The sequence below is a fragment of the Camelus ferus genome, chromosome 9, assembly GCF_009834535.1.
Source record: "Camelus ferus isolate YT-003-E chromosome 9, BCGSAC_Cfer_1.0, whole genome shotgun sequence".
Taxonomy (NCBI): Eukaryota; Metazoa; Chordata; class Mammalia; order Artiodactyla; family Camelidae; genus Camelus; species Camelus ferus.
In genome coordinates this window covers 32,577,701-32,603,827 of record NC_045704.1, presented here as the reverse complement: position 1 = coordinate 32,603,827, position 26,127 = coordinate 32,577,701, and the positions used below count along the sequence as shown (strand labels likewise).

The 26,127-nt window shown below is 39.8% G+C and overlaps 1 long non-coding RNA gene across 1 annotated transcript; it reads left to right on the top strand.

Annotated features, from left to right (window-relative positions):
* Positions 1 to 326: 326 nt before the first annotated feature.
* LOC116665748 lies at positions 327 to 26,127 on the top strand. The gene is made up of 4 exons (XR_004322408.1): positions 327 to 613; positions 3,504 to 3,569; positions 8,172 to 8,261; positions 26,002 to 26,127. It is a non-coding gene; the product is annotated as an uncharacterized LOC116665748 (long non-coding RNA).

The following is a 26,127-nucleotide window of genomic DNA, read 5'->3' as shown; positions in this document are numbered from 1 at the left end:
GAAAAGTCACCTTTCCGCACAACTCCCACATGTTAAAGCTATGTTTTTATCTTGATATCTGAAAAACATTTGGATAACACTAAGTTCTCTACACAGATGTGGGGTGCTTTATATAAAAGACACATGTGTGACCCCTCCCTTTAAGTCCCCCCACTCCACCTTCAGCATACATTTCCCCTGGCGCTTTTCATCCTGTTAGAGAGACTCTGAAATGAAGTAGAAACTTTTCTGGAGATTTGACAGAGAGGAAGCTCTTTCTCTTTTTGCCTCTGAGATGCAGGGTTTGCAGAGGCTTTGTGGAGGCGGGGGTCTGAGCTCGGCGTGAGTGCTCGCTGACACAGGTGTGTACTTTCAATCCATCTTCCTGCCAGTTCACAACCCACTGGCCTCAAACTCTGCTTTGGCCAGTGCCTGCCCATTCTCAGCCAGATAACAATTTCAGGTGCTTTTTCAAGCATGTAGAAGTCAGCGTGGACACAGGAGGGCATAGTCTTGGGCGCTGTGTAGAAGGTTAACTGACTTGGAAATCTGTTTCCGAACTGTAGGAATCAAAACGACTCTGAGTGTTCATCTGTGAGGACAGGATCATGACCCACGGCAGAAAAACAGCCAAGTAGGTGTTTGCTCTTTCCGTAAGTATTGGACCACCTCCTCCAGGGCCTGGAGATAGAGCAGTGAGCAGAGCAGCAAAAATTCCTGCCCCTTTGGAGCCTACATTTACTGAAGCAGAGAGAGAGAGAAATGATAAATAGTATAGTAAATAAAATAAATGGTAATGAAGGGAAAAAAAATCAGGGGGAAAGGAGATGATGAGGGTGAAGGAGTTTAAAATAGTGAGTAGGGAAGCCAGGGAAGGCCTCACAATAAGGTTACTTGCTTCCTTTGGGCATTTCCTAGAATAAGTCCAAGCCATGTCTCGTGGACGGGTATCCCAGGCAAACGCAAAATCCCTGATATGACACGTTCCGGGGCAGCCAGCAGGCCAGCGCTTAGAACGAATTATTTGTCCAAGTGGTTTTTCATGTTTTCTCTGCACAGTGAAGGCCTAAGATCTAACCTAATACAGTGTGTATTAGCTGTTCCATGTATCGATTAGATTATCATTAACCCTAGGGAACATTTGGAAAATACTGGGCTTGAATCCCTGTCCAAGCTATTCCAGTTGAGTAGGTCTCGGGGGATGGCCAGGCACCTGTCTTTGTAGACAGCTTCCCAGGTAGTTTAGATGATGTGTAGTTCTAGGGATCAGTTATGTAGATCCAATCCATTATGATCTCCAGCTTCATTTTGGCTACAGCATCTATGGATTCTTCTTTTTCAGGGCAGTAAAACATTAAGGTCAATATGATTAATGTTGGATTCAGTTATTTTATTGGTAGGGAGAAGGCGTGGTGATGACAGGCTAATGTTTTTGTCTTATGCTCAGGAACTGCAACACAATTTCCAATTGCACTATAGATTTGTGCTGGGCTTTGCTTTCTTTCCATGAGAACTGGCCACTGTCTTCAAAAGGTTCTAGTTGCTCTACTCATGTCTCACCGTAGCCAAGGAAGGATTAAATAAGCCAACTGTGAGTAGGGGTAGATATAAATAGGATTCACCAGGAACTTGAATACAACTTGAAATATTCTGTTCTTATATCTCCTGCCTGATGGTCTTGTGTTCCATCATTTCCACAATGTAGAAAAATGGGCACGCATAACTCTTTGAGTTTTATGCCTAAGAGCTTCTGCCGTGAGAGAGTCTGACTTCTAGTCCCTGACTCTCACATCTAAGAAATTTCCAGGGAGGAGACTCAGTGACCTGTTCTTGGTCAGGGGCCTCCTATGGAGTGGATGGAACACGGCCAGTGCCATATAAGAGCGTGGCAGCTCCTTTAGTAGCCATCAATGAGAGAATGACGGCTCCCAGGAGAAGGATGGGGTGAGTGTGTATGAATCCTCCCTTTGCTGTTCACTCCAGAGGCGAAACTTGCCTTGAAACTTTTCCTTTGAAATTGATTTAGAGCCAGGGTAATTTAGATTTAGAGCCAAACCCAAAGTCCTTAAAATTGGGTGAACGGCCCTCCTAGATCTACTTTCCTATTACTGTGCTGTAACTTCCTCTTTGAGCATCATTCCTAAGCTCATGCCACTCTAGTCACACTGGTCTCTCCAAGCAAGGCCTTTGAAGTTGCTGTTGCTACTGCCTGGAAAAGTTCCACCCCAGAAAGCTACATGGCTCATGCCTCCTTCTGGTCTTCTCTGAAATAGTTTTCTCAGTGAATCTCTCCCCGTCCATCTTATTTAAAATTGTACTTCTCTGACCCCAGAACTCCCAGTAGTCCCCAACAGTTTCATCCATAGCCCTCATTATCACATGACATCCTCTGTCTTAAGTATTTGCTGTGCTTTTCATTCACTACAACATTAGCTTCACAAAGCCAGGTTTTTTGTTTTTTGTTTTTTGTTTTTTTTTGGTCTGTCTTGTATTCTCGGCCCCTGGAGCAATGCCTGGCACATAGTAGGCACTCAGCAAATAGTGAGTGACCAGTAAAGTTCAGATTTATCGTATTAAGATATCCGTAGGTATTCCACAGCTATACTTTTCCAGGACTTTCCATGACTAGGAACCCCCAGGTAGAGGGTCCCACCTGAGCCTCCTTTGGGTTGACTCCAGCGATGATTCTAGACAATGAACAGAAGAGCAGGGAGGCTGGTGTTGGCATAGCAGCTGCTGGGTTGGGAAGGCATCTATATTACTCAAACACAGCGGCATCCCTGGGGAGAGGGTAACCTCGAGGCTCTGCAGGTCTTTTCAATATCTTGGATTAAATGAACTGTGAAATATTTGTTTTATTAGGAGAGCTTGGGTTTGTTTCTGAGGCTTTACATCGTGTCTGTTCTGGGCAGCTGATACATAGCAGAGTGGAAAGTGTACTGTGTTTAAAGAACTCACGGGAACCTCTCCCATTACTTGGGGTCTGTTTTCAGGGGCCCCTCTCATTTCTCCTCCAAGACCAGCACTCTCTTTGTTGATACAAAGCACTGGGGAAAGACAAGGTTCCTGTCGGTAAAGAACTATGGAGGGGAGCAGCCTCATGTACCACCGAGTGCAGAGGAACTCAAGAAATCCTTTTTCACCAAAATGGCTGCAACCTATACCATTTCTGACTGGGGCAAGTGCATTCAATGAAGACAGGACTGGGCGTTCAGGAAGAGTCAGTTCCTAAAGCTGACAGAAACTAGAGAAGTTTTATGCAATGTGAATGAAAAGCCCCCTCATGTGTACAGATGTGCTGAATACAGTTCTGCAGCATCTCCTGCTAAGTGCGTTGCTCTTAAATCGCATTTTCCGCCTCTTGTCTAGGAAAGCTGAGGGTCTCTGAGGTTCACGGGGGAAGCCCTACTTTCTGAGTGGGGAGTGATAAAGCCCAAATCCCCATGGTGAATTCCCATGGAGAATGGAATGGGAGCCTCCACGTTCTTAGCAATGAGTATTGAGCTTCTTTCTTTCTGCTACAGATTTGTCATTGACTCACCTGTGGATATACATCCGGCATTCTGTGTCTGCAGACACAGAACCCACAGGTATGGGGGGCCGACTGGACGACACCGTTTTATACATATAAGGGACTTGAGCAGCTGTAGATTTTGTGTATGTGTGATCGTATGTGTGTAGATGTGGGTGCATAAGTGCATAGGAGAAGTTTGGGAGTATGTACCCTCCCAATGTTTAACTTTTCAGTGCTATGAAGAAAAGAAAGAGTGGGCTGGGGTAAAAGAAAGCGTTTCACTTTTAGCCTTATGCGATGTTAAAATTTTGGCATCTTTTTTGGTACCAAAATGTATCCATGCATTATTTGTGCAGTTTTAAAAAATGGTAAAAAAAATTGTAATTGGCAAATGAAATCACTAACTTATGACAAATTGACTGGTGTTTCCTTTTCTCTTTCCTCCATTTCTTGCCTGTTCCAAACGATCACAGTGGTAGCGGACTGGGGAGGGGAAGCTAATCACGTCAGGTAGGAATCATTGTTCCTCTAATGCTGCCGACCTACTTTTCTACATACATATGCCATTTTTCTCACACTGTCCATCATACCTAGAATTCTTCCTTTCCCAGCTCTTGGTGTCTTCAATTACAAATTCTGTTCATCCTTTAAGACCTATCTAGATTAAATCACCTCCATGACACTTTTTCTCATTTGTTCATCAAACATCTTATCCATCCATCTAACCATTCATCATTTAGTGAATCGTTACTAAATGCCAAACATTGTGTGGAACTTTAGGTAATACAGATATTATTCCTGCCTCCTTGAAGACAACATTATAAAGACAGAAAATAAATAATCCAGCAATCGAATGAATATAAAATGTAAAACTGTAATGAATGCTAGAAGAAAAATAAACATGATACCCTGATAGAGAATAAGGAAACAGCACCCAAATGAAGTAGGGTGATCAGAGAGGACGCTTATCCTAAGATATAAAAATGGAAAAAACGAGAAACATCTCAAAGGATGGAGGAGAGGAAATACGGGGATGTTTTCACAGGGGAAACATAATACATATGATCTCCTTTGCTCCTGAAATCCTTCTATATCTGCTCACATTGTTCATTGTGTGTATCATGCCTCTGCTCATATTCTTGATTTTCAGGCTTTTGGGGCAGCTTTCAGTTCCCTATCATGTAGCAGGGAACCAACAAACCGAGTCCAGCATCTGGGGACTCCAAAGCAGGAAGAAGGAATTCCCTCATATTATCTCAAAGACATCTTAAATTTCATTGATACCCTCTCTGGAGAATCTCTAAAGACACAGAGACTGTTTCCAAACTGATCTTTGGGACTGAATATTAAATTGGCTTTACTTTTCCACGTTGCCTGTCTGCTAGATCTTTACTCTGAACCAGGAAAGAAAGATTTCCATTATCTACTAATGCAGTTCTGGTTGGATAGAATCAATCCTTGGGCCAAACTTTATTTAAAGTCATTTAACGTTTTATTAAAGAGGAAGTACTTCCTTTCCTTTGTGTTCCCTCAGGCCTGTGGGTTTTTATTTATTTTTTAATAGGAAAGAGAAAGTGTAGTTTTGGTAGACTAGAAATTGTTTTCTTTAGTGAAATATATGGACTATAGAATATATCCAGCCTATAATCACCTCTCCATGACTCTAAACTGAGTTGGTGCTCTTTTACCAAATTAATGAGTTGTTAGTCATCTTGATTTTCCCCTAAGGTCTGGCCTTAAGGCATGCAAAGGTTTTTATTTTCTAAACCAGAAACCAGAAAATACCTTTGCTCTCTCTCGGGAGTAGGGGATAACATCTTCAAGACGAAGGCACTAGAGAGAACAACTCCAATTTCAGGAACAGATGGTAGTCAGAATAAAGTGGAAAACACCTTGCCATCTCTGGAAGGTCATAGAATCTTAGAAGGAATTTTGAAATTATTTAGGTCACTCCTCTACCCAGTGCTAGAATGTGTGTATTTTTTTAAAACATTTTTTTAATTGAGTTATAGTCATTTTACAGTGTTCTGTCAAATTTCAGTGTAGAGCACAATTTATCAGTTATACATGAACATACCATACATTCATTGTCGCATTCTCTTTCACTGTGAGCCACCACAAGATCATGCGTATATTTCCCTGTGCTACACAGTACAATCTTGTTTATCCATTCTAGAATGTGTATATTATAATCCTAAAAACTGATCATATATCTCCCCCATAAATATTTCCCTTGGTGAGAAACATAGTACTTTACATTCTAGGACAGATCATTCTTTTTTTCAGTTATCTCTGGTTATTAGACATTACTTTTCACACCAGTTTCATCCCATAACCTTTGATGAGACAAAACCTACAGTTCTACCATCTTCCTGGTAATCCTAAGAACATGTCTTATCCATGGCTTAATTAAAACTAAATTGGGCTTTGAAGCAGACGATTCAAATTATGTCTCCACAAATTAGTTGATCTCAGGCAAGTTCTTAATTTCTATGCCTCAATTTCCTCCTCTATAAAATGTAGATAGTTACCTACCCCACTAAATAATTGTGTGAATTAAATAAGAAAAAGTGTGTGAAAATGCCTCACATATGCCCAACACATTGTGGGTGGCCCATCAGTTTTCTTTTCTCAGGATTACTTCAAGAGCCTGAGCACAATTACAGGGAAGCAATGTCTTTGTCTGCAAGTAATGGGGAACTCAAATATTATTGACTTTATCATAAGGACATTTCTTGTTTATTGATTAAAAATCTCAAAGATAGGAAGCCTTCAGTTTGTTCTGGTAACTTCCCGGTCTCATGGAGGACCCAGGCTCTACCTCTCTGCTCCACTGTTCCTAGCATCACTGGCTTTTCCCTCCAAGCTTCCAGCACTCTAGCTGTAAGATGGCCGCTGTAGCCCCCGGCACCGTGGATGTATTCAAGGCAGAAAGAAAAAGGGAGGAGTGGCATCTGTAACTCTCTTTTCACTCCCTTTCCCTTTTTCAGGAAGCAAAGTAGTGTTCCCTGGAGCCTCCCTGTAGACTTTTGCTTGTCTTTCATTGCCCAGACTGGGCGAAAGAACCATTCACTCTGCACGGTGAGCTGGGAAGGTGATGTAGGCAAGAGGAAAGGAGGAGGATGGGGATGCCCAGGCATTAGCCAAATAACCACAGCTGCTCCCGTAGCATCTTTCAGGTTTCCCCCAAATCATCAGTTCTCCAGGCTTATCACCCCCTGTTGCCTCAGCAGCTCTGAAAATGACTTGATTTGCATACCCTTTGCTCCTTGAGTCTCCTTGGTTGGGTTAATCACGGTCAGAACAAGGTAATGGCTGTATCCCTTGGGTCTCAATCAGAGAGCAGAACCGCTATGAGTATAATGAACTCCGGGGTTTATTGTGGGATTCGATTTTACAAAATGTAGGAGGAGCTGGAACAAGTTAGGTCCAGAAAAGGGAGGTGTTAGATCAGAGAAAAGTCACTAACCAGCTTTCCAGAGGTGCGGACACTGGGAAACAAGTCATAATTTGTTGGGGGGAATCTGGGAAGCCAGGCATGTTCAGCTGCCAGAGCCAGGCCACAGAAGGGATCTGGTAAAGAAATTTCTGGAAGGCTGTTGTCTCTGTGTCTAGGGGTGAGCCAGGGTGACTGCTGGTCAGTCAGACCTGTGGTCAGGAAGAAGGGCTGCATGCCCGGGAAAGCTAGGACAAGCCAGAACCTATCAGCCCCTCTTTTCTGCCTCTCACTTCATGTAACCACAGTGAATCTTAGAGCATAAGTTCAGAGTGATTCCAATGCATCCAGTGTAGTTCCTCCAAACCCAGGATCTGTCAAGCATGGGGCTGTCCACCCAATGGACTATGGCTGTGGTGATGTTTCACGCACTTTAGAGCAGATTCTCCGAGGGTGTATCAAACGAGGGATATAGGGCCTATTCTAAAGGTAAAAAAATAGGATTAGCATGAGATATGAACGTAAGTTGCTCATATGAATCCATTAGGGGAAAGAAAAGTAGGAACTTAGATTGTGAGCATAAAGGAGAAGGAAGAGAATGGAATTCTGAAGCAGAAACTGTGCCCCGCCCCAATCATGTTCAAGCCCTTCACATCTCCACTACTAATTTTTGTTTCTTTAACTTCTGTTTCTAAACCCCAAGACAGCAGTTTTTCCTGAAGAGTATTTTTTTCCTTTTAGAATTAAATCTTTCATCTTTGTCTTGATTTGTGTATCAGTAAATGTTTAGCAGTGTGTTAACTGTTATCTTTTGTGTACTGAAGCAAGAGATTGTTTAGAATAATTAAATCATGGGCTGTCTCCTGCACCCGTCTCACTGCTGGTTCTCTTTTCATCTAGGTGATAAAAGCCAGACATGCATTAATCCACATCAAATTGTCTCATGATAACTTGAAAAATTATGAGAGAATGTTATCTAATCATGAAAATAAGTTAAATTCTTCCTTTTCTATAAATAAGAGGGTCTCTTTTTTTTCTATTTACAAAGCAGACAGAACATCAGTGAGTAGGGCCATTTTTCTATTCCATTATGGAACACATGATATATTTATTGTTTCTAAGATTTGTTTCTTAAGGCCGGTTTGTCAAAAGGACAGCCTGACCTATGTCTTCTCTGCATGGCAAGCTGAATGCCAAACAAATGTCTCCTTCATTCCAAAGACATTATTCTGTTCTATTCAGGTAGAAATGATGCTTAACTTAGCAGCAGGAAATTGCTTAACTGGAGTACCTTCTGATGGCAAACTTATTTCACAGACCTTTGTAGAGAAGGTAAGTTTTGATGACAGTGCTAGTTAAAGCAATAGTTCCAACCTGATTTCCAATGATTATTGTCCAAATGGGAACACTCTAATGCTGGGATTTCCTTATAAAACTTGTAACCCTAGAAAAGTCACATTAAAAAAAAAAAAGCCAGCACAACTTAAGGATATATACAAAAGCCAGCATTGTAAATCCCATATTGCTCTGGACTTGGGAAAATAAGCAGATGGAACATATTGGAAGGGCTGAGGGCACAGATGTCTTCTTGGCTTGGGTTCAGAGTGAAAGAAGAAGCCCATTTTATAGCTGAGTCTGGGATAGGAAAGATCCAGAAACAGAGGGCTGAAAAACCAAGTACACAATGTTTAATGAACTGTTTTTCAAGACAACCATTACAATATTTAAGCAACAAGTCATTGTTTGGGGGCGTGCTATTCTAACTGATTTAAATATTTGTTTTGAGTGGGAAGAGCTTTTCGCTGGTGGTTGAGTTATGCTGGGTGTCCTTAGATCTTCCATTTACAGTAGCATTGCTACTGTTCCAGAGAAGGAGAGCGCTTACCCTGTTGAAGCCCTAAGCCCTTTGTTCATTACAAACATTGTCTCCACTGTGTTTAATAAACTTGGCACGAATGTTTACTGTGTCAAACTTTCTTTTAAATGTGAAAAAATAAAATCAGCTTTTATGTTCGATTTAGGGACCATGCTGCTAAAGGAGAAGCCATAAAAATAATTCACTTCTATTGTTCAGTTTTTGTGATCAAATTTATGCATATCTGTTGAAAAAGAAGAAAAAAATTAAATCACCAGAAATCCTTTCGTTAGAAAACAGAGTTAAAATTTTGTAATAAAGCTTTCCAGTCATATATGTATCCTTTTTTGTATTCCTGTTGTTTTCTTCCAGCAATGTTATAGGTTGTTCCTTGTCAATAAATATAGATATAGATCACCAACTTGAATAGATACCTATATTTTATCTAATCTGTAGTTTATCTAACCTATCTACCATTTGTAGACACCATGATTGCCTTTATCTATCTATCTGTCTGTCTCTCTATCTATCTATCTATCCCCTACCTTTTCAATAACATAGCAATGCCTATCTACATACTTCTCTGTGTGCTTGTCCGATTATTTCCCTGGGTTGAATTCCCAGAAGCAGAATTGCTGGATCAACGAGTCTGCACAAGTTAACTTTTGATAGGTATTGCCAAATTGCCTGCCAAAATTTCAAACCCATTATACTCCCTTCAACAGGATATGAGACTGTCTTTTCTCCATATGCTCACTAGCACCAAGTAATAGCAATCCAATTAATCTCTGCCAAGCTGAAAGGCTAACACAGCCACTAGCATTAACATTTTTTTGTTCTTATTTGTGTATTTAAGATTATTATTGTTTCTACATCTTGTTATATGTTAACTAGCACAGAACATTATGAATGTCTAGACTATGAGCTTCTATTCATTGTGTTTGCACTTTCATTGTATTTTGAAGAGATTATATGATATAGCCTAGAAGTTAGCAGGTCTGGCATTTAGTCCCTAACGGGGTTAGTTAACACTTCTCCCTAAAGACATCTGTAAAATGGGAGCAATTATAATCCATGCACAGCCATGAGGACTACTTTCTTCTATTGGGAAGAGGAGGTTTTGTGTTTGTTTACTTGGGGTTTGGATTTTTTGTTTGCTTTTTAAATTGCTGTTCACTCTCATGGTAGGCAGCCTATAAAAGGCCCCCAACTTCCTAGTCTTCACATCCTGTATAGTCTCCCCTTGGGCATGAGCTGGATCTAGTGACTCATTTCCAACTAATAGAATGCAGCAGAACTGACGGGGTACCACTTCTAAGACTGGATTACTCAAGACTCTGGCTTCCATCTCGCTCCACATCTCTCACCCTTTCTCACCATCTACTGCTCTCTCTTGGAGCCTTAGCTGAGTAGCTCTATGGAGAGGTCCATGGAGCAAGAAACTAATGTCTCTGGCCAACAACCAGCAAGGACCTGGGGCCTGCCACCTGCCATGTGAGCAAGCTTGGAAGCAGACCCTGCCCCAGGCCAGCCTAGAGATGACAGCGGCCACAGCTGTGACACTGACTGCAGACTGTGAGAGACTCCAAGTCAGAGGCACCCAAACAGGTTGTGCCTGAACTCATGATCCTCGGAAACTGAAAAAATAATTGTTTGTTGTTTTAAGCCACTAAGTTGTAGAATAATTTGTTATGCAGAAAGAAATAACTAATACGACTCCTGAGTTACCCTCTTAGAGTCGTTACTAAGTGCCCTGTGCTCTGCCTCCTGCTCCTGGCTCAGCCATGCACCACCCCTTCGTCTGGTCACCACTGGAGACTCAGAATTCTTAGTCTCAGTGTACTTGGTCTGTTTTAGTAGAGGGGTCAGGGAAAGCCACAATCCTGTATAAACCACATCTTTTATTTTCTGTATTCTAATGCTTTGATATCTGGGGCCTTGCTGACCCCGGAGGGACTGCCCATCTGAGTTAGTGGATTTCTAGAGGTAGTAAACAGCTGTCTTGGAAGTGTGCTTTTCAGATGCAAACTAACCCATCCACAGTCCACACCCCAAGCCACCTCTTTTATTGGGCTCTTATACTCTGGGCTACTAACTTCCTGTCCTGATTACCCCAGGGCTAGATACCAGACAGTAAGAACAACCCCTGCACCCCAGAGCCCAATGAAATTATTCACACTAGCCAATCCTAAACCTGCTTGCCCTGTCTTGTCCATTTCTTCCCATAGAAACCACAAGAAAGGCTCTTATCCACAGCGTCCCCCTCTTCCTCTGCCTCCTGACTGACCCTGGTGCTTCCCCATGTGTCCCCCACTCCAGGGTGTGCCCCCTCTTCTCGGAATCTGTGAATGCAACTAATTGTCTTTTCGGTGGCAATTGTTTTGTGATCCGCTGGCCTTACCACACCTGAATAATAACAACACCTATGTTAAAACAACTCCCCTTATTCCTGCTTGCCTCCTTTCTTACACTGCCTCCTCTCAGTACTTTTAAATGGAAGGCTATGACTAGCACATCACCAAAACCAAATTCTATTTCTCAGAGACCCATATTAGCTAAAAACACAATAGGAAAGAGAAACACTTTTGTAAGGGCACTTGATCTGTGCAGATTCCCTTGACAATGAATACGCAAATCAGCATCAGTTCTCCTTCGTTTGTGACAATTCAGATTCTGCATTAGGCTCACCAATATTTAAGAAATTGGTCTCATTAGAGAACAGCCTACCCCCATGTAACTCAGCTTACTCTGAGTTACACAAAGACAGATCAAAAGCTCTTAAAGTACTGCTTTTAAAATTAAATTATTTGTTGGTCACACCCTTCTTACCTCTTGTTCCTGCAAGTAAAGAGGAGAGAAAGAGGTTAGGTTTCTAAGTATTTTAGTCAAAGGGCTAGCTCAGATGATCTTTCAAGGTCCGTCCTAGCCCTTAAATTTGCTTGTCTTGTTTGTGGATTTGTGTGGAGCATGGCAGAATGAAGATCATGGACACTACTGCTTATTCATTATGTCCTGATGTGGTTTGTGTTTTAGTTTTCTTTCTTTTTGAAGAAATAGCATTCTAGCTTGCATGACCCGTAATCCTGTCTCAAATCCTTATTTTCAAGTGAGGTGGGGAATGCACGTAGGCATACTTCACATAGACTGTCTTCTGGATTTCCCATAGGCTTGTGGGTTGTGATCTTTTGTCTCTAAAGGGAATGTACTTTGACATTGTTCTAGAAGAGAAAAAGGGAAAGGCTGTGCTTTCCTAAGGTACAATCAAATTTTGTCAAAATTTGCATTCAGTGAGCCTATTTGTCAACATTGTTTTGTAGCTAAAGATGCTTTTATCCACTCTTATTCATCTGAGGTAGAACTAAATAGTGTGTAAGTTACTAAATCATCAAAACATGGGAAAGGAAAGAGAAATATTTCTTATTCTTTGGTCTGCATCTCAGCTGTGAGGTGCAGTGAATCTTGTGCTTCAAGACTGTCAATCATTTCTGATTCTAGAACTATTGTAATAAAAATTAAGATTCTGATAGGCTATATTCAGATTCTATTTTTTTGAGATTCTTTTCTTTGTTTAATAAACTGCCTCTTAAATAATGCTCTTACTCTGTTGAGGAGAGAACTGTGGAATTGTGTGTGTGTTGACAAGCAAACACACAAAAATGGAATGGTAGCTGGGTTCCTGTAACCAAGAGAAGTTTGCAAGACATTTAATTGTGAAGCGAGTCACAGTATTCAGAGATTGACCTTGAAGTTTTAAAAAAAGTGAATTGATGCACTGCAACAAGCACAAAGCCAGCTTTGGTGCTAAATGTAAATTGTTAAAAATGGTACGGAATAACATCTGCCTTGTAGTATGCCTTAATCAGCACTGTGAAAAATGAAAGTTTAACGATCTACTATAGTGGCTTCTAAGTGAAGGATAAACAAAGGATGAAAGAGTTTCTTGCATGGTTTGTAACTGATGCCATGAAAAATGTCAAGAACCATCTGCCTCAAACTTATCCAAACTGTCATCAAGTATTCTAATCCAGTCAAACGAGATACAACTAGAACAACCTATGTAACTTGCTGAAGGCTTATCAAAAGAGTTGTAAATAAAGAAGGAAAAAACCCATCAACTGTGTAGCCGCAGATTGCAGCCAGCTTGCCGGTGGCTTTGAAATTCAATCCCATTTCTCTAGTCTGACAAACTGTACTAAATAGCAAAATGGATTTTTATTGCTCTCAGCCATTTTCACTTTAGTTGCTATTGGGAGATGAATACACAGTTTCCTAATAGAATCAGAATCATGATTTATTTTTTAAAATGCACAGACTGATTTAGACCTTACCACTTAGTCCATGGGTAGGTACAGAGCACATGCAGAGAAGCCAAGCATTACATTTCTGTAGGTAAGAGATCACTTACCCATGCTTCACTAGATTTCCATGGCCTAAGAATCCACACTTTTTAGAAAAATCGGAGCTTGTCTTATACTAGCTATTTACTAAATCAAATTTTCATCATCCACTCGTTAAATGAGTACAGAGTTCAGAATCATACCAATGGGGTTTAAACCCCAGCTCTCCCACTTACTGGCTGAGAGACCTTAAGCAGGTTGCTTAACTTCCCTGAACTTATTGTCATCATCTGGAAGACCGAGATAATTCCAATTACCTAGATCATAGATAGACATGAGTTAATGCTTATGAAATTCCTGAAACACTGAAGCCAATTATGGCAGAGACAGGTAATGCTCACTGAATATCCATCTCCCTGTGTCTCCCTTGGTTTCCTAGTCTCCTTTGCAATGGGGGTGGAGCCATGTCACTAGTTCTGGCCAATGGCCTGTTGATAGAAGGGTTACTTGTCATTTCTGAGCCAAGATATTTAACTGCCTGTCCCCCTCCTCCATCTTTCTCACTCCCTGCCAAGGCAACCTTGGAATCGATGTGTTCCAGACAGAACAGTTACAAGATACAGAAGGGCCACTGGTCCCACATTGGACTTCTCATGAGAAATATATCTTTGCTGGTTTTTTTGCTGACAGTTGTCATTAATTTGTTACTGCACTTGGCAGAGCTAGGCCTAATACATAAATCAATAGGTGTTCATATTTGTAATTATATATATCTCTACTTTGCTACCAATAGATCCACAATAAATATGTTTTTAAATGGCATGTAACCTTCTGACTATTCCATTCTTTTCTTCAGTGCTTCTAACTGAATGGGAGAGAAGAAAGACGATGATACAAATAACTGTAGAACAAGGCAGAATGTTGTTAAAGCCACAAAGATAGTTTCACAGAAGGACCTCTGGAAGAAACTTCACAGCGGTGCAGTGCCTTTAGCTAGCCTTAGAGGACAGGGGATATTGAGACAGGCAGGTCTAGGAGTGTGCAGGGCTTTCCGTGTTTCACCTCCTCAAGGTGGAGAACGATGCATAAGTCTTTAGCAAAAAAAGAAAAAATAGGAATGACTACTAGACATATGAAAAGAATATTCACTCCCACTAGTAAGCAGAATAATCAAATCAAACTGAATCAACATTGAAAAAAGAAGCAGGTATTATTTTTTCATCCACTAGTTTGGCCAAAATAAGATGACTGATATCCAATGCAGGGCGGAGTGGGGAAATGGTACTCTCGTTAGCCTCTAGTGGAAGGGTAGCTTGCTCAGTTCCTGAGGCTTTTGGCATTTTGGCAGTAAAGATCAAGAGCCTTAAAAACACACTTATCTTTCGCCCAGTGATTTCACAAAGATGATTGTACAAATATATTCATCAGGAAAAAAAGGTTAGATAGTAAAATCAAACAAAACAACCAACAACAATGGGAAACAATGTCCATCAGTAAGGGATGGATTAAAAATTATGGCATATATGAGAACATTATATTAATTTAAAAAGACACCTATATAAACCTATTGATACAGAAAGATCCATACTATATAGTTGAATAAAAGGATGACTTAGATCATTATGGACTATATGATCCTATTTATGTCTATATTTGTGAAGTTACATATTGTCTAAGTTATATTTTTAGAGTTCAGAGTTGTAATTATATGTCTAACTATATTTTTATATACATACTATATTTCATATATATTTGGACTTTAGTTAGATTTATTTATTTATTTATTGAAGTATAGTCGCTTTACAATGTTGTGTCAGTTTCTGGTGGACAGCATAATGTTTCCATTGTACGTATACATACATATATTCTTTTTCATTATAGGTTACTATAAGATATTGAATATAGTTCCCGTGCTATACCGTATAAACTTGTTGTTTATCTATTTTATATATATTGGTTAGTATCTGCAAATCCCAGACTCCCAATTTATCCCTCCCTACCCCATTTCCCCCTGGTAGCCATAAGTTTATTTTCTATGTCTGTGAGTCTTCCTATTTTGTAAATAAGTTTATTTGTGTCACTTTTTTTTTATTCCACATATAGATTTAAATAATACATACATATCCTTTCAAAATTTTTGTATATCAGAATTTTAACAGTCTATACTTGGGTGGTTTTAAGTGTCAGGATTATCAATGAAATTTATTTTTACCCTTATTTTCTGAATTATTTTTCATGTGTATATGTTCCTTTTATAATTTAAAAAAAAGTATTTCAAAAAAAAAAAAAAAAAAGGGAAGGAGAAACTGTTTGGAAATGGCCTTCATGTTTGGATATGGATAAGGGACTTCTGATGGCCTCATCCCCTGTGTGATGGATATGATTTCTTACAACCTGATTGTGTCTATTCTTTGTGTAAAGAGATGAGCTACATGTGAAACAGGCCATTTCCTACTTATGTAAATCATTTTTCATTGAAAAATATTGCTTATCCACATGTTTTTATCATTTTATTATCATCTGCCATTTCTCTAAAAAGCAACTGTACCTTTAATTTTATAATAATTCTGAAGTGGTTTGACAGACCACAAAAGAGAAAAAGATGGATTGATACTTTAAGAGCTAGAAAGCTGGAAATCACTTACCTAGTACAGTCAGGGCAGAGAATTCTTAGTTTTGTTACATTTAAAACAGCAGCTACTCTGTATCGAGTGCTTTCTATTTGACAGGTCTGTGCTAAGCCCGTTTTTGTGCAATATCTTATTTCATCCTCACCACAAGCCTGTGAGGTCAGTTCAGTTATTATTTCAGCTTTATAGTTAAGGAGACTGAGTTTGTTACTTATTGATTAAGTAATTTATCAGGGTTCCACAGCTAAAAAGTAGAAATCATTATTTTGCCTGATAATTGAGAGACAATCAGGTTCCAGATGGTGGAATCTTGATGAATGAAAAGGGACCAGGTTAGGAATTAGATGCTGCAGATCATATTGCTGCTAATTCTTGGCAACTTTTCCCCCTTGGGTTGAAGTATATACGGCATACAGAATATGCTCTCCTCCACATGAGAGTAAGGGAATAAAAACTGTATCTCTATATACGTATCTAGATCTATGCCAATAAAGACGGTGAGGAGAGGACACAGATGAGAGGTGTCAAGGAATTTTTGAAAAATTGAAAACAGAATACAGAGTAGTAATTAATTTAGCAGAGTGGAGACAGCTGTAACCTAACTGCTTGTGGTGTAAGGTGATAATGCAGGAATATTTGCTCTGGAGATTCATGCAAAAGGCTCAAAGACTAAAAGCATCCCAAAGAGTACCTGTTTATTTATCTGCCTAGTTATTCTTCTCAGAATATTTTAATCCATTTTGTAGAATTCTTATTTTTCAATGCATTACTTTATGATTGTTTCCTTTTTCTTGCTTTTCCGATTTTTTCAAATTAAAAAGTTTTGAGGTTTCTAAATTATGCAAGTATCTTACTCATATTGCAAGAATTCCAAAAAACATAGAAATCTAGAGAGTGATAAAAAGAAAGTCTTTCACATCTCCGTATGATTCTCTAGCTGTGCTACCCAATATGGTCTCCTCTAGCTCCATGTTGATATTTAAATTTAAATGGATTAAAATAAACTAAAATGAAAAATCCAGTTCCACAGTCGCACTAGCCACATTTCAAGTGTTTGACAGTCACAGGTGGCTAGTGGCTACTGTATTGAACAGAGCAGAAATAGGTTATTTCTATTATCATAGAAAGTATGTTGGACACTATTGCTTTAGAGGTATTCACTATTAACAGATTATCATATAATTGTTCAAAAAATTTTCAGTTGCACATGGAAATAATAATGTGTCCTACTCCACCTACGCATGGTTTTACACAAATAGTCCAGCTGCTTTTCAGGAAAAGCAACAGTGTCTTGTTCCATCTCTCCATATCCCCAGCTCAGCAGTCCCAGAAGCACCTACTTATCATTTTTTAAATCAGATTGTAGTTTGTGCATTATAACAAACTAAATAATGTAGACAGAAGCACAAGCAGAGCACCCCTGACCATCTCCAGTCTTATAGAGACAAAATCCATTTAATGTTTCTGGTTTTTGCTCTTTTCGTGACTGCTTCCACACCTCCATTTGTTGATTTATCACTCAGTCAGTGTCTGTTAACTCCTCAATATGGAGGATGAGGATTAGCTCGCCCTTATCGACCTTTCCCCTTTATGTTCCCCTCCTAGTGTTTGAAATTTATATCATTGCATTCTGTTAGTTGCCTCTCTAACTCCAAATAACATTGGTTAACCTCCATTTCTTATTTCATTAACTTTCCCTGAACTTGCAAAATTGTGGTATCAGCTCCTCAGCCCTCCCTTCTATGTCTTCCATTTCCATGTCCAACTCTCTGCTGCCACTCCCTATCCATAGACTGTAAATTCTGTCTGCCCACCAGTGCTGTGTGCTCTCTGCTTACTCCGTAGGTTAGCTCTAACAGTCTGAAGCCAATTAGCAACATTCATTTGAAACAAAATATGTGGCTTGAACTAAAAAGGCTCTCAGGTCTCCTCAATCTACTTTGCTAGACTTGATGTTAGATATCTGATAGAAACTCAACTCGCAGTGAGGGAGTCTATCTGTGTGCATGTGTTTGTGTGTGTGTGCTCACGCGCGCACGTGCAGTCGTGTCTGCATGGGCAAGTGCTTCTCTTTCTCTACTTGTGTCAGGTGGGAGGTACATGTTTAGGAGCTTTGGAGGTCCCTTGGAGACAAGCTACAGCAGAGAGATTCTGATCCCTTTGATTGTATACAGGCTTCACATCCTGGATCTTTGTTCAGACACTGTCTCTCTGGCATGGCCTGGGGGCTGTGGATACAGCTGAGCTTTCTGATCTTCCAGAGTCTAAAAGATTTCCTTGACTGAGATAGAAGCCAATGGTCGAAAAGGCACAGAGAGCAAGATTTCAATCCCAGAGATCTATGCAAATGCACGGAGACATCTATATTACATAGGCCATGAAAGTTGACACAAGTTATTCATAATTTCAATGACAATATTGGATTGTCTTTAATATGCACTAGTTGAAAGGGGGAACTAACCAAAAGCTAATATTGGTGCTGGCTTTCAGGCTGCTGGGAGGCCCCCAAGAATCTCATTGGCAGTCTCTTTTGAAGATCGGTTCCCTATGTCCATTAAACCAAGATTAAATTAGTTTGTGGGAGCTGCTTTTAGCATTTGCACTATTACATTATGCATGATTCCTGACTGCACATTGCATGAACAAACTACACAAAGCTCCATTAGTGATTTTTTAGGGGTGTGCTTAACTTGGAAATGGATTGATTTTGTGTAGGTTAATGTATAGCGGTGGTGCTGCCATGTCCTTAGAAATACCCTCTTATATTTTATATCAATAGGGAAGCACTCTTTGGGGATTATGGCTCATTTTAAAAGGATAAATTATGTAGATTGCATGATTAGAGAGCAGCAAATCCTATCACAGTATATTGTAATATCAGGAAAAAGAGTACTCCCCTCCTCCACGCCTTGGAGAGGTCAGGCGAGCTCGTTCAGTGTGTTTCCCACCACTTCTCCATGTGGGTAAAATGATACTCCCAGGATCATTCAGCAGTCAGGGCAGAGCCAAAAATTGAACTTGTATCTTTTCGATTCTGGTTGTGAGAATTAGAAGACTGGATTTTTAGGGACCTTAGGACCTCCTTCCCACTAGAGGGCTGCATCCATTTTTCTGTTCTTTCTAGAGCCAAGTACAGTGCTTAGGATAGTGAAGGTGTTGGTATATACTTGCTGAATTGAACTAAATATAATGCAGCTTCCTCATTTAATAGAGGAGATAACTGGCACATAGCTAAATGTTTAGTTAAAAAAAATGCTTTTAATAGTGTGTACCATAGGCCAGCCACAAAGATCAATCAGCCATAGCCGCTCCCCTCCAGGAGCTGAGAGCCCTGTGGGGGAGCAGGTGGTGCACAGGTAATGCCTATGAAGGGAGCAGAATGCAGCGGGTGTGCTGGGCATACAGAGCCAAGTCCTCCAGCTACTTTGGGGCAATGATATCTACAGCTAGTCAGGCAAATGATGTGGCAGAAGGCATCCAGGCAGAAGAAGAGGCGTGGGTACAGGGACAAAGAGAGGAAACAGCATGGAGTGGGCAAGGGTGGATAAGCCAGGGTGGGAGATGGGGAGAGATCCAGAGAGGCAGGTAAGATGGATCAGTTAGGAACCTCTCTGCCAGGTGGAAAAGCTTGGGGATGTCTGATGTTCAATGGCAGAAGCAGGACTCAAATTCACTTCTCTTGATTCAAACTGCACCATCTGCCAGTATCACTCTACGTTGTTTCCTCTCTTACTTCAGTCCTGGAGTCTCTTTTGCTGCCCCGACTGGGAGAACTTATGCTGCAGACCCTGCTTTTTATTAGTATTTTTTAATTAGAAAAGTAATGCATTCTAATTTTTTTTGTTATGGGCGAGGTAATTTGGTTTGTTTGTTTGTTTGCTTATGGTGGTACTGGGGATTGAACCCACGACCTCATGCATACTAGGCATGCACTCTACCACCTAGCTATACACTTCCCCCGTTCTAATTATTTTTAAGGACTGAAGGATATAAAGAGAAAAATAAAATCTCCCCTCTTTGTCTGCTTTCCCAACCCCAGTCTACTAATGGTTTCTTATGCATCCTTCCAGACATATTCCATGTGTGTAAGAAGTGTGGTATATAACAAACAACATCAGGCAACTCATACTGTTTAGGAACTTGCTTTGGTTCATTTGACAGTAAATCTCACACAACTTTCCATTACTATATAGCCCTGTCTCAATTTTTAAAAAATTGCTGCATAGTATTTCATGGCTATAATTTATTTAACCAGTACAGCATTTGACTATTTAAGTCTTTCTCATTTACCTATATATAAATATACACACACACATACACAAACATATATATACCCATACATTCACACATATATACACACAGGTGTATAGTGGATATATGTATTATACACCTACTATTTGTATATATATTCATATATACATATAGTATATTATAAATATGGTAGAAAAAGTATAAAACATGGATTAGCTACACTCAGAAGTTAGGAGGATGATTCCCTTAAAAGAAGGATTGGGGGAAACATTAGCTACTTCATGCTTATCTGTAATATTGTATTTCTTTAAAAAAGATACATAGCAAATAAGGTAGATATATTGATAGTTATTACATTATCCTTTGTGATTTTCTATTATCTTTCAGCTCTACAGTTTTATCTTAAAAATACACACACATACAAAGAAAATTGACATTTTCATTCTATAATGTGCACCATTTTATTTCCTGTAGGGATACATTGAAGAGATCACAAGAGAAGCCTCTCTGAGATTCATCTCAAAATCAACCCCAGAAGTAAAGGAGAACTCATAGGTTTCTAGTTTCATTTAAATCATGAGACCATTTGGAAGCAAGAGTCAGGGGGAAGACAGGCAGATAATGTTCCCCTCTTTCCGTCATCCTGTGCTTCTTCTGTGGAGTCCTTCTGGAAAAGTCCAGTGTGCCCAGCACATTTACTCGCTGAGGGGCCTGTTGTGTTACACTGTGGCTCGCTGAGAAGAGGTGGCCAGTCCAGCAGCCCATCTCCTCCATTGCTTTGCATCTTTTCCTTTTCTCTCACCTTCACCACTGCAAGCTTGCAACTCCCAGGTGCAACACCAGCACTTCAATCCTTGCCTTGCCTCTGTTTTCCAGAGAACTCAGCACATGCCCAGCACCCACATGTCAGTTGTGTTGTAGAGTTCATGTGGGGCCTGGGAAATGTTGGTCTGAAGTGTTTCTAGAACCAGGCAATGGGGTTTAGTCAAACACAGATGACACAGTGGGGCCAGGTGTCCTAGATTCAAGCCTTGGCTCTAGTTCTTACTAACTGTGTGACCTTAAGTCTTTCTCCTTGGTCTAATGGAAATGCTATTACCTGCCTTCCTTATCTTGAAATGCCATCATCAGGGTCAGACGAGATAAGGTTTGAGAAAGCAATGTGTGAGCCATAAAATTGATGATTGATAAAAGTTGATAGCCTATATATGGATAATTATGGATAATTATCACAATCAAACATGAGTTTGTTTCAGTGAATTCCATTGCCTTTTCAGTCAATACAAGATGAGTGGAAAAATCTACAAAACTGTGAAAAATTCAAGTAGTTTACTGCATTAGTTGCCTATGGCTGCCATAATGAACTAAGTTGGCTTAAAACAATAGGAACTTATTCTCAGGTAGTTCTGTAGAATAGAAGTCTGGAGTCAAGGTGCCAGCAGGGCCGTGCTCCTTCCAAAGACTAGAATCCTTTCTTGCCTCTTCCAGCATTGTCTAGGTATTTCTTTGGCAGCATAACTCCAATCCTCCATTTTTACCTGCTGTCTTCTCGCCATGTGTCTCTGTATCTCCAAATCATTTTCTCCTTATAAGGAAACTTGTCATTGGATTTAGGGTCCATCCTAATCCCATACAATCTCATCTTAACATGATTACATCTGCAAAGATCTTGTTTCTAAATAAAGCCACATTCACAAGTACCTGGGGTTAGGATTTGAACATACCTTTTTTGAGGGGGATATAATTCAACCTACAATAGTTGTGAAAGTAAAAACATGTATGTGTATGTATATGTATGTATACCTACATACAATATCATGGGTCTATGAAGCTAACAACGTGAAGAGAAGTACAATTCCTATTAATGAGCAAAATAATCTAGCTCTTAGAAATCTTTCTCCAGGATCCATGTACAAGTTGCCATTTCTTTAATTCCAAATACCCCACCCCAAATATATCATAAATTAGCTCCACAGCAGTCATTTAATTCTGTGCCAGGAAGCCATCCTTTAAAGAGGTCCCTTCAGCATTTCAATAACAGAATCACCTTGGCTAAGGGAAAAGAAGGAAAAATGGAGAAAAGAATGCGGATTTATTGAACATTTATCATTACTTAAGGTTAGGGTAATTCCTTCATTTAATCAGTGTAACCACCCTGTAAAGGAAATGCCGTGTTGTTTGTTGTTGTTGTTGTTGTTGTTGTTGTTGTTGTTGTTGTTGTTGTTGTGGTGGTGTAGATGATCAAACTGAAGCTCAACAGACTAGTGTCACGTCTAAAGACTCAGTAAAAGGGGGACTAGGAGACTGAGACTCTGGCTGTTCTGAATCAAGATCTCAGGATGACTTTTTTTGTTCCCAGTTTCATTCTAGAGAAAATGCTGTGTGTAATAACACTCTTATCTCTTTAGCAACTAAACAATATTAAACATACAATCTGAAAAGTGAAGGAAGTTCCCCCAATTTCTCTGTACTTTAGTGTCCCAGTTTTATGGTTTAGGAATCTCTCGCTTAGGACTCTGCTCCTACATACTGAGTCTAAATGGCCCAGTTACTGGAGGCACTACCTCCCACCTCAGTGCTTGGTTGTTCGTTTATTCATCCATTCAGTGAATGTTATTGGACATCTGCTGTATTCTAGGTGTGGAGTTCTATTAGTGACTAGAACAAGCCCTTACAAAACTTATAGCTTTATGGCAGTTAAAGCATTGACCCTATAGGTCAAACCAGTGTTTCACTTTTGGCACCAAGGATGAGAATGATTTGGGTCAAATCAACCTAAAACTCAAGCAAAAGGAGAAAAAAGGAGAAAAAAGCAACATGCACATACCTGATGTGACACAGTTCCCACAGGCCATAGGATACTCCTTGGCCCCCAACCCAGTAAATCATATTAAGATAGAAGTGGGGTGCAGGAGAAAGAGAAAAGCTAAGGGATGGAGAAACTGCCCCCAAAATAGGGGAAGTAAAAGACTATTCATGCAGGTAACTCAGAGTTGAAAATATTCGTTTTTTCATATCATAGGGGATGGTAGAAAGGAGAATATTGCTTCTAAATGCACAAATACTGGCCTGCTTTAATAATTCAAATCAGAATACAGGTTCACAGAGCTTCCAAAATTCTGCATAAAATCAAAGATACACGAGGCAGGAAAAGCTGCAGTCTAATTAGATGGTGTAGAAGCCAGCTAGCATGAGTGGGGGTGGGGAGGTGAGGCGTGTCACCTTCCAAAGCACCAGGGAGGACATCTGGGGACAGGTAAGAAGGAGGGGAGTCTGAGGCACATCAAGTTAGTTTTTTTTTTTTTTCCCTATAGATTCCTATAGTCAAGTCTTTGAGACTTTTTTTTCCCCTTTGTCTTCTGAAACTCATGGAAATTTTCAGTGTAATACATTTGTCATCAAGGCAGATAAAGCACATTTGCAGTCAGCCAAGAATAATGTAGCAATGGCCCAGTTGTGTCTGGGTCTCGATTTTGAGTCCTAGCTCTGTGCAGTACTCAAAGCCAGACAAGGTCAGAATAAGTTCCCATCACCAGGCTTTACCAAGAATTCATGAGTCTGGAAGAAAGCAAATCATACACATTTACTGCATCATTGTATGTAGCAGTAAAAACTGGAAGCAGCCCAAATTTAATACAGGTTGAATAGATACATATACTGTGGTATATTCAAATAACATAGCACTATATAGGAGTTTGCACAAAATAATTAGATCTATGTAGTAATATGGCTAGATCTCAGAGACTTGTTTTTATAAATACTTTTCAACAATTCACCCTGAATATATTTATTTAAATATGTACATATTTATTTGTACATTATGTATATGTTCAACCATACTAATGTGTTTTGTTTCTTTTTTTTGGAAGGGAGGATCAATTTTGCATTTTATTATTTTTTTGTTTTCATATTCTTTTTCATTAAAGGTTATTACAAGATATTGAATATGGATTCCCTGTGCTATACAGAAGAAATTTCTTTTTTTAAATCTGTTTTTATATATGGTGGTTAAAATTTGCAAATCTCAAACTCCCAAATTTATCTCTTCCCACCCTCTTTCCCTCCAGTAACCATAAAATTGTTTACCATGTCTGCGAGTCTGTTCCTGTTTTGTAGATGAGTTCATTAATGTCCCCTTTTTTCTTTTTTTTAGATTCCACATGTAACTGATATCATATAGTATTTTTCTTTCTCTTTCTGGTTTACTTCACTTTGTTTCTGAAATATATACTAAAATGGAAATGAAAAAGAATGAGATAAAAACTAAAAATGATTCTAGCCCTCAGAATTTGAAAATTTGACAATTTGACAAGTTCAGTGACTCCTGCTTTAGTAGGGTATTTTTTCTATAAAAGCCAAAACACACACGTAGCCTCCCTGAAGTTTTCACAATTTTATAAATGTTTACACTGATCTCGTATTGACTGAAAAGGTAATGGAATTCATTGGACCAAACTCATGTTTGATTGTGATAATTATCCATTTGTAGGCTATCAACTTTTATCAATTGTCAACCTCACAGCTCACACATTGCTTTCTCAAACTTTACCTTGTCTGATCCTGATGATGGCATTTCAAGATAAGGAAGGCAGGTAATAGCATTTCTATTAGACCAAGGAGAGAGACTAAAGGTCACACAGTAAGAACTAGACCCAAGGCTTGAATCTAGGACACCTGGCCCCACTATTTCATCTGTGTTTGACTAAACCCCGTTGCCTGGTTCTAGAAACACTTCAGACCAACATTTCCCAGGCCCCACATGAACTCTACAACACAACTGACATGCGGGTGCTGGGCATGTGCTGAGTTCTCTGGAAAGCAGAGGCAAGGCAAGGATTGAAATGCTGGTGTTGCACCTGGGAGTTGCAAGCTTGCAGTGGTGAAGGTGAGGAAAAAGGAAAGGATGCAAAGCAATGGAGGAGATGGGCTGCTGGACTGGCCACCTCTTCTCAGCGAGCCACAGTGTAACACAGCAGGCCCCTCAGCGAGTAAATGTGCTGGGCACATTTACAAAGAAGGACTCCACAGAAGAAGCACAGGATGACGGAAAGAGGGGAACATTATCTGCCTGTCTTCCCCCTGACTCTTGCTTCCCCTTGATTCATATTCATCCCATGATGAGATGACTGCCCTTCCAACGATTTCCAGGTGACCTCATTTGGCCGTTTGTGGCAGTAAATACATATTCCAGTGTGATGAGAGAAATGTGCATTGGTCATGTATGCTCAGCTTTATGATAAATTTTTATTAGTGAATTTTTCTCCTCTCTGGCCACTAAAATGGTCTTGCAGGAAAAAAAAAAATCCAACCACAGTTCTCTCAGTGTCTCCTGCTCCCAAGGGAAAAGGCAAAAGGACAGGATGCTGTGAGGATGCTCTGCCAAAGTAGATAAAAATCAAGAGGGGTTCACATATTCAATGCTTGTGTGCTCTCTGCTAAGCGTCTTGCATACATTCTCTCATTCAGTCATCATTAGTATGGAATAAGCACCTGCATTTTGTAGATGAGCTACTGAGGCTCCAAAAAGATGAATAATTCGAGAAAATCAACCAAAAGGAATATGTCGTCAAGCTCAACATTTGTGCCCAAATTATCTGCACAGAATTCATAAGCATTGTTAAACTACTTGATCTTTATCATAATTTCATCAACTCTAAGGCATTACTGATTGAGGTCAATCCATTCTTTTATGTGTGATTAAGACATTAAAGCAAACCGGTGACAATTAAATGGGTGCATCGCTGTATCACTCTGAACCTTCACTTTTTACGTATTGAAAGGTTACTTTTAAACTCATTTAGACATGCTGATATTATGCATAGAAAAGAAAATATAGTTGAGATACATTTGTGAGGCTATTTCTAAAACGTCATCATTTTTGAGGTCTTGAAGATGTTTTGAGTAACATTTCATCTGGGTTGTCAATGCCCGCACATTCTATACCACACAGAGTCTTGGTGATGAATATTTTGCTTAAGAGAATATACTCTTTTCTCCAGGTTTTTCTTGCAAGCCATTGACACCCATTCTACACAATTTGATGCCCATGAACAGACAGTGGCAACTACATTATGAGTGCTACCTGGCCAGTAGTGATTATGATATGCACCCAATTTCAGACGTGC